A 14,107-nucleotide genomic window follows, 5' to 3' on the forward strand; every position below is an offset into this window, starting at 1 on the left:
TTTTGACCTTAAAATAACCAGGTAATAAAATAAAGTAGTAAAAGAAATTGAAAAGCCATGCATCTGACTACTTCAAACCATTAAAATGAAAGTCAGAAAAAATTGATGACTTCCCTGCATAACAAATAGAAAAAGAAAGAAACCTCTCCTTATTCTGGAAATGTTTCACTAGACCAGTATGAATGAAAAGGGGTAAGTTCTGGTTGGCCAACATAATAGGTAATTAGTGATGTACTGACATTTTTAATGGCCTAACCCACCTGGCACTACCTTTCCTTGTCTGTTTTATATTAGAAATGACTTGGCTATTTACTAAACTCATTTCCCAAAGAGTACTTTTTTTGGAAAATACTACATTACAAACACTGCATTATGAAGTAGGAAAAGGGAATGACCTTCACCTTTGAAATCTGAAGAGCACCCTAATATTAACAATGATCTGCTTTTTCCTACATCAGTGATAACACAAATACTGAAAAATACTGTTTCAGAAATTCAACAAGCTAAAGTAACATGTCAGAAATATGCTAAATACAGTGTGGAAAAAACTACAATGAAAAAATGTGAGAACATTTTACACGATAATTTCCTCGCATTTTAACAGAAGGCTTTGTTATTGGCACTCACAATATTCCAATAATTACCACGCCATCAGCTAATTGTCACTAAAATTGCCCTTTCCGCTGAAAATATTTAGTTAAGGATTTTAAAAGTATTAACTTTTACTTACTTCATAAGACTTTCAATACTTAAAAATGTTAAGTATTTATTCTTAATATTACTTGTTTCATAGTAAATAGAATAAAATGGAAAACTAATCCCCAAAAGTAACTCCTTAAAATATAAAAATATTACATCCAAATCCATTTCTGTTTTGTGCTTTTATTCCTCCAACTGTGCTCCAGGTACAAGTTCAAGCTTATTTAAACACATCTAACTTTTCAGGGTTTAAATGTAAAATGATGCTAAGATACTTACCCAGTTACTCAAGCTTTTCAAACTACTAGCTAACCTGGCTCCAAGCAGACCCCAAAGGCAAGTGGGCAACATCCAGGGAGGGTTCTCTGCACCTCCCCTCTCCTAACTGCAGTTCACGGACTGACCACACCACCTAAGAAAGTTCGCATCCCTGAAATATTTGCTTAGCCTTTGTGTCATATTATAGACCATTATTGGTATCTATTCAGAGTTACTTTCCAGATATCCTCAATTGCTTTCCATTATTGTATCGATTATATGCTGTTCTTTTCAAATTTATGTTCTTTGGAGAAATATGAAGTTCTTATCCACTGAGCAGACCAAACTCTTAAACTCAATATATTTTTCTCTTCTATGTATTTATGGTTGAAGATTAGCTTTTAGGTAAAGATAGAAAAGATCCAATGAGGCAAAGCATCAAAAACTAGACTGCAATTTTATTTAGGATTGGCTTTAGAAGGCCAAGAAGATTGTCACTTGAGAGAAAACTTCTGCCTCTCAAGAAGTCAAAGTGTATTTTCTCCGATAATTTTTAAAACTTAAATAAAAGGTCATTTGGATTATGGTATTTCTTGAACATACCAAAGCAACTAGCAAATTGAGTCAATCAGCCATAAGAAGTAAAATAAGCATTAACGTAATTGGTATTAATCATATCCACTGCAATCATGTAAATGTAGCTTGGAATGCTATGTGTCATTTTAGTATGCTGCTGGTATTTTCAGGGAACTTACGCATTTCTAAACTCAAAGACGCCATTGATGCCGGAAAGGTGTTGATGCTACCATCAGCTATCTTCCCAGCTGACTTAGGTATTACAGACTTAAAGCCCCTATTGTCATATCTCACAAATAAAACTGTTGTTGATTTCATCCTAGTCCTCTGGTTAAGTACAATTAGATAAACAAGCATAATTTATCCTTTATAATAAATTAACAGTATGGGTGTCAAACTCATTTGCACAGGGGGCTACATCAGCCTCACAGTTGCCTCAAAGGGCCAAATGTAATTTGAGGACTGTATAAGTGTAACTACTCCTTAAGTAGGGGCAAGGAGCCAGGAGCTGCTCCCAGGTAGAAACAAGGTGCTGGGCCAGATAAAACAAGGGGATGGGCTGGATTGAGCCTGCAGGCCTTGCGTTTGCCACCTGTGCATTAACAGCTGAGGATCAGAGGTCTTTCATTTTCACATAGTGAAAAGGAAGTGCTGAATTGTCCTTTGGAATGTTCAGCCCTGAAGTCTACTTGTGTAGATGAGCCCTTTGAGATGCCGTCAGGATAAGGGCTCAAACTATTAAACCAAAATGCAATAGTCTGGGGCAAAGAAAAAGTTTGACTATGTAAATGAACAAAACAAAAAACTCTGGAGGTTAAAGGAATGCTTTAAAACTAGGATAAGAAAATTATGTATCTGTTATGTATTGTGAAAAATGTAACTTAAGGAACATCCATCTCTGTTTCTGTTTTTTCCAATTGTAAGTTTTAGCCAAAAACCATTGCTCAGTTATATATCTTTCCCATATAATGTAACTAGATGAAGGCTATGAAGGCAGCAGCTCAAAATAAAAAGGTCTCTAAAAGCAATACCTTCAGCTCCATCAAATCTTCCCTGTGGGGCCATATTCAGGCACATGAGCCAACTCGTATCATGTGTCTTCTTCCTCTCATACAAATGAAAATCAAATCCTGGAGGAAAATGACAGTAAAATCAACATTAGGCCTGTCAAGGCAACCAAACTATTTCAACACAAGTTATTTAATGTTATGTAATGGATTCACCCAAAACTATGTGTTCCTAAAAATGATCATCTTTCATACCACATATTGTTATTTAACTTATGGCTTATCTTCAATTTAGAATCTATGGTTATTTAACGTCACACACTTTAGACAATAAATGGACTCATATAAATATAAATCATCAAAACTATGACCTGCTTCTTCCTCCAATCAGAGGCTGCTCTACTTTGAAGTGTCCTAGGGAGCCACCAAGTGCTCCATAGGTGAAGTATCAATTGGTACACCTGTACCAATTGTCAGGTGACTTTACACTCACCTGACAGAATTTAGAATAAAATTTCATTTTTTCAATGGTTGATAAAACAAATATTTTACTCCCTTCTTTTAGAATTTTTAAACATGTTTATCGCCCAAGCAAGAGACTTACGAAGTGAAGAAATGAATTTTGAAAGGAGGATCACTAAATCTAGACCAACCTTTATTTCAAATGGATAATATTTGAGAAAATATTATTAGTCTTAAGCCAAATGACTAACAATCTAAGCATATTTACCAAGGTTATAAATTTCTATTCAGAGTTCTGTCCTTTTATTGTATTCACCAAATTATTTATGACTGAATTTATTCCATGATATCACACGTATAGATGATAATAAATGGCTTGAAAAAACCAGAAAGCCAAAAACATTCATATTCTTCAACTGAATGACCTAGTTCCCGAGAATTTATCCTATGGAAATAACAAAAAACAACAGCATTGAAATAAGTAAAGGCACAACATGCTCGGTGCACTGCTGTTTTAGGGGGGAAATATTTCTACATGTTTGCTTAGTTATTCTGTACTCGCTATATAGCATATCATGTAGTTTTTAATTATGGAAAGGTGTATGTTGTTATATGTAATAACTAAAAGACACTATGTGAAGTTATTCTTTTTGTTTGCACACTTCTCAGTACTACCTGGTGTTCTTCCACCTTGTGCTTGTGAACTGCTGGCACTCAGGTCACCAGTAATTTCCCAGTTGTTAAGTTCTGTGCCACTGTTAAGCTGTTATTTTAGTTGACTTCAACAAGAAGCAAAGTGAACTCAGCCTTCTGTTATCAACTTTCATTCCTCCACTCCCTCCAAAATAAATGCACATATATTTTACTATTTTTCTCACATTTTCTATCAGAAATTTGAGGTGTCTTCCATTTCTCCTAAAATTATCTCCTATATAACTGTTGAAACCTCAGGTTCCAATGTGTCTCCTGCACCAAAGTAGCCTTAGTTCAGGCCCTCTTTTATTTATTTTTTTTGTAAAGGATTTTTTAAAATTTTATTTAGTTATTTTTCAAGTACAGTTTTCTGTCTATTTCTCCCATCCCAAAAACTACTACATTTGCCTCCCTGCTCATCTCTCTGCTTTCAGTCCCTCCTCTAGCCTAATCATCCTCCATCTTCCCAACTGTGCTTTTACAGGAATTATTTCTCATCACACCACTCTTTTTAAAATCACTGACTCCTTCAAAGTAAGACAATCTCAAATACAAGTGTGGCTTGCAAGAACTTTCTTGCATCTCTCCTTTTCTCAACATCATCATTTCTCACTGCAACCCACAATACCCAGTGCTCCCATTTACACGGAATAAGCCGCCTCTGCCCTAGATGCTGATTAACCATGATCTCATCGCTTATGGGACTGGTGAATTCTGTATGTACTGGTGCAAAATTAATAGAATTTTGTTGAGAAAATTTTTAGGTCAATTATATTTCCTCTATAAAGGATGATTGGCCCAAAGTCACAATATTCAAAAATCATTCAAATTATGAGAATTTTGGGTGTTTTTTTTTAATTCAAAATGTAAAGTCAGTTCTAAAATGTTAGCTGAAAATCTCCATCCTGACTAGCTACCTTTGCAAGTTTGCATGCTAGTTCTGTCCATATGCAGAATATGAAGTTGCAAATGGGAATGAAATGCTCATCAATCAAACATGAAATGCTAAAAGAATCCAGTAAACACTTTACATTTCCAATTATGCTGTATCTTTTTTACATATGCCAAGTTCCCTAACAGACAAAGCAATTTCTTGTGAGAAAGAATAAAATCATTCTTGCTTAGGTTTTTTTACATGTCTTTTACATATAAATAGAAAATAGCAAGAATGTGCTACTATATCGCCATACTGCTGTCTGTATCTATGAAGCTGTTTTCTTTTGCTTAAACCCTCCACATTTTTCACTTAATCCCCAACCCTTCTTCTCTGACAGCTGTCAGTCTGTTCTATGTACAGAGGTACTCTTATTTTTTTATATTGTAATTAATATTTAATCTTTGAGTGGAAAATGGAATGTCTAGGCATAAAAGGTTAATAGATTTTGCTAAATAAACTATTTATAAATGTTTATTTTTTAAAAAAGAAAACTAAATTACATGATGAACATCAAACTGGGATAGAACACTAAATATTTCAATAAAAGTTTAGTGTTTTTATTTTTTTTAAGTGCTGCACATTTTATTTACTTATTTATATTGCTGTCCTATTACAGTTGTCCCAGTTTTGCCCCATTGCTCTCCTCTGCCCCCCAACAGTCCATCCCCACTGTGTTGCCCATGTCCATGGGTTATACATGTTTTTGTGAACTAGGCCCTTCCCTTTCTTTCCTCCCTTCTCCCCCTCCTGCCTCCCCTCTGGTCCCTGTCAGTTTGTTCCTTGTTCCATGCCTCTGGTTCTATTCTGCTCATTTTTTGTTCATTAGGTTCCTGTTATAGGTGAATCATGTGGCATTTGTCTTTTGCCACCTGGCTTATTTCACTTAGCATAGTGCTCTCCAGATCCATCCAGCCTGTTGTGAAGTATAGGAGTTTCTTTTTTCTTCTGCTGCATAGTATTCCAGTGCGTACATGTACCACAGTTTTGCGATACACCCATTTACTGATGGTCACTTAGGCTGTTCCCAGCACTTGGCTATTGTAAATAACACTACTATGAACATAGGGGTATATAGGTTCTTTTGAATTGGTGTTTCAGGATTCTTCGGGTTTTTTAATCCATCATGATTAATCATGTATCTCAACTGATGCTACTTTCTGTAAGAAGGTCTTTTGACCTTTATCATTAGCTAAAGTTACAGTGACAAGAAAATTACAGTGCTATTGGTACATAAAATCATAGAAGGCAGGAACGTACATATTTTAAATATATAGGGCCCAACACAAATAACGATCCTTTTTAATTACATCATAAGCATATAATTCCGTAACATAACAATATCACACTCAAGCACACCATACAACATTTTAGGTGAATTGTTCAAATTAAAACTATAAATGATTACACCCATATTATTACCCTACCAACCACACTCAAGTAGGTGTTACTTCTGCCAGACTCTATATTTTACTGCTTATAAGAAAAACTAAAAAATTCCCCCAATGCTGGTTTAAACATTTTCCATAGTAGTCTGAGAAGCTTAGAACGATCAAAGACTATAGAGACCATCTCGTTGAGTGCTTCTAACCTTTCACACATCATGTCACACAGAAAATGGTAAATATTCAAGCAGAACACTGTGGAAGGGAGTTACTAGATGGTGTACCTCCACAGGGCACTACTCATAAAATCTTAGGCATCCAGTTCTCCAGGTGCTTATAAAAGGAGTCCTATGAATCCTATCATGTAATTTTACCTGTTATAAAATTTTGAGTAATTATAGGGAAAAATGTTCAAATTTTAAGGAAATTCTGCTCCAGATACTTTATTTACATAAATTATCAAATTAATAACAAGTTCCAGCCCATGGCATTTGAATGTCACATTTTATTCCAAAATATGAGGATGTGTGCAGGATGCAGCCATGGTCTGGCCTGTGGTCATTGGAACTGGAGAACATCTGCTAAAATAAGGCTCAGCTTCAACCTCTGCTCCTATCCCTGTTCTCCTCCTCTTTGCCCCTCTAGCCTTTGGCGAACGGCTGTGCTCACATCCTGGATTGACCTTCCTCCATCTGCCCTCCAGACCCCTCCACATCCTGCGGGAAGCTGTCCCCTTGCAGTACCTGTGCTGGCCTCGGGGCAGCTGGGTTAGGGCTTGCACCTGCTGTAGACTCACTTCATCTTGGCCAGTTTATTGGAGCCTGAAATGTTCTCCGTTTTCATCTGGCCTCTGGCTGGCAGGAACGATGGCTGCTCCTGTCTGTCCCCCTCGTCTTTAATTTGCACAGCAGTCTTCTCTCTGTTTTTACTTCTTTTCTGTTTTCCTTGTTTATGGTGTGAAGAGGGTGCTTCCTCTTCGGAGCCTTCAGAGGAACTCAGGGAGGGGGTCTGAGCCCCACAGCCATCTTTACCCTGTGAAGCCCTGTTTTCCTGGCCCTGCCTGACTGAAACATGGAAAGAAACTTGGCCTATGTCAGGCCTATCAGATTGCCTCTTATGAGTTTAGACTTGAGATTTTAAACTTCTCAGTAAGTATTTGTTACTTTGTGGGGGGGGGCTGTACCCTTGGAGGCTTTGGTGCAGTCATGTGTGTAAAAATGTGAAGAAATACTGTCAACAAAAGTTTTTTAAAAAGGGAGAGATGATACAGCCTGTGAAAATGAAGAGACTTGGAGATGCTGCCTGAGTTTTTGACACTCCTCAGTCCCTGTTCAAGTTCGATTGTACAGACTGTTCTGAATTCCCTGAGATGTCTCAGTGTCCTTCCTTATGTTCCATGAATTGGCTACAGTGTGTGAAATAATTTTCTGCTCACTTTAATTTAAGCGTACTATAGTAGTTTGCTAGTGCTGTTCTAAGAAAGTACCACAAACCGGTTGGCTTAAGCAACAGAAATGTATTGTCTCACAGTTCTGGAGATCAGAAGTCTGAAACTACATCATCAGCACGGTTGGTTTCTTTTGAGGGAAAGCTGTGTTCCACGCCTCTCTCTTGGGCTTGTCAGTGGCTGTCTTCTCTCTTATCATCTTCCCTTGATGTGGTCTCTGCCCAAATTTTCTCTTCTTACAAGTACAACAGTTTTATTGGGTTAGGGTCTACCCAAATGAACCCAAGTTCATTTTAACCTGATTCTCTCTGTATAAACCTATCTCAGAATAAGGTTATAGTCTGAGGTGCACAGGTTTAGAACTTCAACGTATGGAGGGTGGGGGAACACAATTCAACCTAACAAGCACCAGAATGAGAGGGTAAATGTAGATTATATTGTGGAGTGCCCATGGGTCATTGTTATTGATATGTTTTGATATATTTTTCTCTTTTATTGAATTTTAATTTTTAAAAGGCACTTTATATGTTTCCTTCTTCTTCTCTTAAACCTGGCTCCTGTAAACTGGATGTTGCCCATAAATTACTTAAGGTCTTAAATTTTCAAAACAAGATACAATATTTTATAATGGAAAAGAACAAGAACTAGAGTCAGACTATCTGAGTTCAAAGCCTCTCTCTGCCACTAGGATGCCATTGTAGGCAAGCTATTTCATTTCATCTCTTGACGCCTCAGTTTCTACAATAACAAGCTGGAAATTGAAAGAGTACCTTACTCTTAGAGATGTTATAAAGATTAAATTAATTGATATATATATAAAGTGCTTGGTGTAGAGCAGGTACCAACTAAGGACTTGCTATTATTATTGTAGAGACTGAACCCTCTCTTATACACTGGCCTATCTTGCATGAATTTTGCCCTTTAAAATGGTCGTAAGCCAAACCTTACCTGCTGGTTGCCTTCTTTGAGTAGTGTTAGGAGCACAGATTTATTGTAAGATCAGGTTGCCTGGGTTCAGTTCCACCTCTTAGTTCCCCAGGAACACAGAGTATATTACTTCTCTTTCCTCACCTGTAAAATGGAGATAATAATTATACTTAACCACAGGGAGTTTGTTGTCATAATTGAATGAGTTAATTTAAAGTTTTCGGTACATAGCAAGTGTACACTTCAGTTCGTTATCATCAGTACCATTTAATGACTTAACCAGGTGACAATCCCTGACACTAACCAGAGCAACCAGTGACTTAGCACTGCCTCTGTCGAAAATCCTGACCAGAGATCACAGTTGGACCCTCCAGAGTCTGGTGAATTTTCAAATACTCTCCGTCTTCTTGGAATTTATAGTCAAGGTAAAAACCTCAATTTGAGTAGATGTGGCCTATGGACAACCATCACTTACTCTTCTTTTTTGGTTTGTTTCAAGTTTATTCTTCTGACATTTAAGGGCAATACTTGAAAAACATATATCTTAAATTTGTCATTTTAGGGTTTTTTTATCCTCACCTGAGGATATAGTCACTGGTTTTAGAGAGAGAGGAAGGGAGAGGGGGAGAGAGAGCAAGAGAGAGAAAGAGAGAGAGAGAAACAAGAAACACTGATCATTTTCCTTCTATATGCACCTTGACTGGGAATCAAACCTGCAACCTAGGTATGTGCCCTGGCTGGGAATCAAACCCTCAACATTTTTAATGTATGGGACGATGTTCCAGCCAACTGAGCCACCAAGGCAGGGCTGTCATTTTAGTTTTAAGTAAAAGGACAGATAAAACCTCCATGGAAAATATCTATAACCATGTGTCATGCTGTTACATATTTCTGGTCCACTACTCCCAAAGGGGAGAGAAATGATGTGTAAAACATGCATCGATGTTTATACAGTATATAAAAGTATTTGAAATCTATAGATCTTCCTTTGAGGAAGAGAATCTAATTTTTTAAATTAACTATAAAAACTAATTTCCCTAAGGTAGAGAAATCAATAGAATTTATAGGTATTTGATAACAATTTGATAATCACTTTCTTCAAAGTCTCTATATATGTGACATAAAGAAAACAACAATTAGACAGAAAATATGCAAGCCAAGATCCTATTTTATTTGTATTTCAGTGCAAGCAAACTGACAATGCAATATTACTTTGCTAATAGCACAGTGCACAAGCAGGAAATTCAGTCACACCTCTGATAAAAGAGATCACTTTGAAATTCTATACTTGTAAAATTGGGGAAGCCGAGCACATAGACATACAACATTTCCCATAATGCTGCTCTTTACTGCACAGTACCCATAACTTTCAGAGCGCTAAGATTAATTCAAACAAAAATAACAGATGGTGCTTCAGGAAAACAAGCTTTGGTACTGCCTTTTTTTTCTTTTCATAAGCAACTGTTAAAGACAGTCATGTTAGAAGTTCATTGAGACCTAATTATGTATTGTTCTCTATCCTGCATTCTGCATATTTTATTTCAATAACAATATATCTAAATTAATTTTCTCTTAGAAAGAGAAAGAATATTTTTTCTAGTGAAATATTATCTTGAAAAATATATTCTATTTTATTTTAGAAAAATGCTGCTCATTGATAAGATCAAAGAATAAGCTTTTCAAGTGTAGATTGTATTTTAGACATGATTTATTACTTCACGCTATGTTTATTTTAGAAGATGACCACTTTGGGAGAATTCTGATTAGAGCAAATGGAAATACTGTCTGCAGCTTGAAACAAGTGGCATCTTCCTATGTCAATTTGTGTTATTTTTTGCAACCAAACAAAACCTGGGAAAATTTACAAAAATATTTGAGAAACATTCATGGAGATGAGCAGATAAAAGATCTCTCAAGGGGTGGCATCATCATTTATAACAATCTAGTTAAATTTAAAATATTTTCCTCTTGAGTATGACCAATTTATACACTGAGTTTTGCAAAGCCTGCTGAGTCAGCTTTGTGGTTTTTAGTCCCTTCCCTCAGATGATAGAGTAGATCATTTCTCAGCCTACTACCTAATGTCCGTTGTCATCTGGAACAGTACTAAGCAGTTCCCTCCCTGATCTAAATCTCAGCTCAGCAACTATCACTGTTACACAGCCCTGGGCATCTGTCTTTTTACATCTACTCTTTGACTGCCAGTTTTTGTCCTCCACTTCTATGAATACTCACTTACTCCAACCAGCAGAATTGGAAATCAGTTTATTAGTGACTGAATTAAATAGCTCAACCCCTAATTTTGGAAAAAGATTGAAGTCAAATTTTACTGTACAATATATGGAACCTAATATATAGCTGGCCAAAGTAGGATGGCCTGACTACATGAGTATTGTTTGTGTTAGCTACTACTGCCTAACTTATTCACAGAGATTCCCTATCCTCCCAATAAAATATCTGCATTCATTTTAATAACCAATACCTTCCACCACAAACTGGGTGAACTACTTATCTGAATTTTGCTACTATACAGTCAGTGATAGAGAAGATACTCTGATTAATTGCAGCATGATCTATTTCAAAAATAATCACCAATGATAGTTGTTCTTTAAAGCTCAACCCCCAAACCTGGTGATATCTCTGCGGATTTGATCCTAGTAGACAATGACCTGTCTAGATTCTGCCCTGCCTAACTATTCTGAATCTACTGAAAAGAATTCATGATCACATACTCTCTAGTATCACCATCAGGACTGCATTATAAGTGAGTTGATATCTTTCTTGGTCATTTGGACAAGTTTCAAGCAGTGTAAAATTAAATGATCTTTACATTATTAATGGCATGTCACACAGAGTGTATAGCATAAGACCTAATGCAAATATACGAAGGTTTCACCTCAGTAGAGACTGCCCCTTCCTTGACGGTATCCTTAGAATCTTACAAAGAAGCTTAGGAATTAGTTTATTCCTGGTGTGAGAATATATGGGATCAGAATTTGGCTCATGGGATCAGACTGAAGATAAAATTTTCACTAAACCATGAACTCTATATTTGGCAGAAGAAATGGCGTTTTTCTAAAATGAATCACATCATGAAAGCCATGGGTCCACTCACTCCACATAAGTATAAATCCTTGCTGAGTGCAGAGATTTATGTCTTCAGTTTGGCCTTCCTTTTCATTACTGGAGGGCTTTAATTTCTTTTCATTACTTGGGATTCTCTCATTTTCTTTTTCTACTTTCAATGTTCTGCATATATTACACACCTGTATTTGTCTTTGATAATGGAAAAAAAGACTCATCACTTTCAATGCTCACTAGACATACCTTCATTATCTTGTGAATATCTTCACCAAAATATATTAAAATGTCACTAGAGAAAAATGAATGCATATAGAATGTGTGAATATTGCTGGGCTAGATCTCTAACTCTATCTCATTAGTCAGCAGGCAGCCTCCCTGCTAAATGTCTGCAATTCAAACCCAGCAAAAAGAAAACAACAAAGAGACTTGAGAACATCAGGCACAAACAGAAAGGTTCCTTTCTATGATTGTATTAATATTGTACCAGATATTTATCAATTTGTGTCCTTTTCTCAGTACATTTTTGTATCAGAGTCAAGTAAATTTCATTTGTTCCTTCACTCCACAGATATGTATTGCATACCTTCTACATGCCAGTAGCTACTATAGGAAGTGGGAACAAAGAATCAACAAAACCATAAAGTCTCTGCTTGTATAAAGTTTACATTTTAGTGCAAGGTGAGAAGCAATAAACAAATAAATATGCTGTATGTCAAATGAGTGGTAAGAACTAAAAAAAAATAGTAAGACACATGAGAGCTAGAATGTGTCCTGGGGACAGCTGGGATTCTATTTTATCTAGGTGATATTTGAGTGGAGATTTAAAGGAAAATAAAGAAGAAAGTCACATGCATATCTGGGAAATAGCATCCTTGTCAGAAGATGAAATATAAAATAAAAAATCTTTTGTAATATAAACAGATCAGGACTGACATAGAAGAATTGTCTACATCCAAGTAATGAGCAGGTCAGAGTGACAAGTCTTTTAAAATATTGCATACTGTTTTATTTTCTTAGAAATTTTTGCAAAAGTCCCCTGAATATATTGTTCACTTAACTCTTACTCATACTTTCTCAACTCTTACAAGTTTATATTACAAAATCAATCACTCTAAATTAAACTTTGGCTCTTTAAGGTTGTTTCCTACTTTTTAATCAATGGAGGGTCAGTGAGATTTTATTGTACTATATTGTGGTTTTGTTACTTGCTAAGAAAATGTTCTGCAAGATTTTGGACTGTGGGAGTAGAGGGAACACAAGGAGTATGACCAGATGTCCTCTTTCTTAGTTAAGAGCTTAGATTTTAAGTGACACTTGTATATCTTTAATATAGACTGCTGCTGTTGTATTAGTCTGAATGTTTTCTATAACAAGATGTGAATGCAAATCCCTATTCTCACAGCAGCCCCCAAAGGCAGTCTGATAAATGCATTTGGATGTTTAAACATAAGCAAGAGGAAAAGAGTACTTACCAAATGCAGCAGAAGACCAAATGAATAGACTGCAAGTTATTTTACTCTTTGAGAAGAATGAAATGCCTCTTTTTTATTTCTTTTCTTTGGTGTTGGTACCCGTTAAATGATTCAATTAACATTTGGCATTTAGACAATAAACATTATACCCCTTTCTTCTTTGACTGTAAAACCAGCAGAAGATGAGGGAAAAAGCAAAGATTTCTAGGGGTTCAAACTGATAGAGCGCAAATGAGAGATGACATTTTCATCACTGGATTTAAGCTGCCTTTAACCTGATAAAGTCTTAACTTCAACATTGATTTTTCTCTAAAAATAAATAACATATCTGGAGGAACAGCAGATGAATGTACATACTATAGAAATGACTTAAGCTGCTGATTCCCTAAGGTTTGTCTGAAGACTGAGAAACATGGACCAAGAGCAATAGGAAAATTACCATCCAAAATGATGTGAGCAGTTTGAAATTTGTGTGTGTTTTATTCTCAGTACCTTCTGTAAAAAGCTTAGTAGTCACTCTTTGTCATTTATCTTCTCAGTACATACATAGAGAAGATAATAGAGAGATGTATAAAATAATAGAGAGAAAAATAATCATTTTTAATGACTGAAACCAAGAGGGTTCAGAGAAAATTTTAAAGAGCTAAGTGGATTATAGAAGCAAGTAAGCAAATAATTTATGCAGAAATTCATAGATGTATTTATTTAGAGTAAACATTGTTTTGTCAGGCTTTAGGCATATATATTTCAGAAGATCACCTCAATCCCTTCCTTACTTTTCATTCAGGGACACAGGCTGAGTAGTCTGTGTGACATATATTATCTATATGCTGCTTTCAGCACCATCATCCATTTAATCAACATTTATGCTTAGTTGACTTTTCTTAATTAAAAAAGGAAGATTAACTTAGCCATTAATTTATGATCTAAAAGTATAAGCTTCCACCTTGCCAAACAAATAACTAACACTTGCAAATGACTGTGTGATTCCACTTGACTGATTTTTAGTGACAACATGGCATAGTGACTTTAAAAAGGATAACATGGTACTAATGTAGAATAAAGATTTATCAGATAACGTTAAGTAAAAAAATAGAACACACTATGGCATCTCTGCTTTCATTAAAACTGAGTTGCAGCCCTGGCTGGTGTAGCTCAGCAGA

General features: G+C 35.9%; 1 long non-coding RNA gene across 1 annotated transcript in view; it reads right to left on the reverse strand.

Annotated features, from left to right (window-relative positions):
• Positions 1–2,578: 2,578 nt before the first annotated feature.
• Positions 2,579–14,107, reverse strand: part of LOC119042640 (uncharacterized) — a 40,263-nt gene continuing 28,734 nt past the window's right edge. The window contains exons 2-3 of the long non-coding RNA XR_005081264.2: positions 8,410–8,532; positions 2,579–2,663 (exon numbers count right to left, since the gene is read on the reverse strand). This is a non-coding gene — a long non-coding RNA (uncharacterized LOC119042640). The remainder of the gene's footprint in view (positions 2,664–8,409; positions 8,533–14,107) is intronic.

The sequence above is a fragment of the Artibeus jamaicensis genome, unplaced genomic scaffold (assembly GCF_021234435.1).
Source record: "Artibeus jamaicensis isolate MK-2021 breed Jamaican fruit bat unplaced genomic scaffold, CSHL_Jam_final contig_466, whole genome shotgun sequence".
NCBI classification, from domain to species: Eukaryota; Metazoa; Chordata; class Mammalia; order Chiroptera; family Phyllostomidae; genus Artibeus; species Artibeus jamaicensis.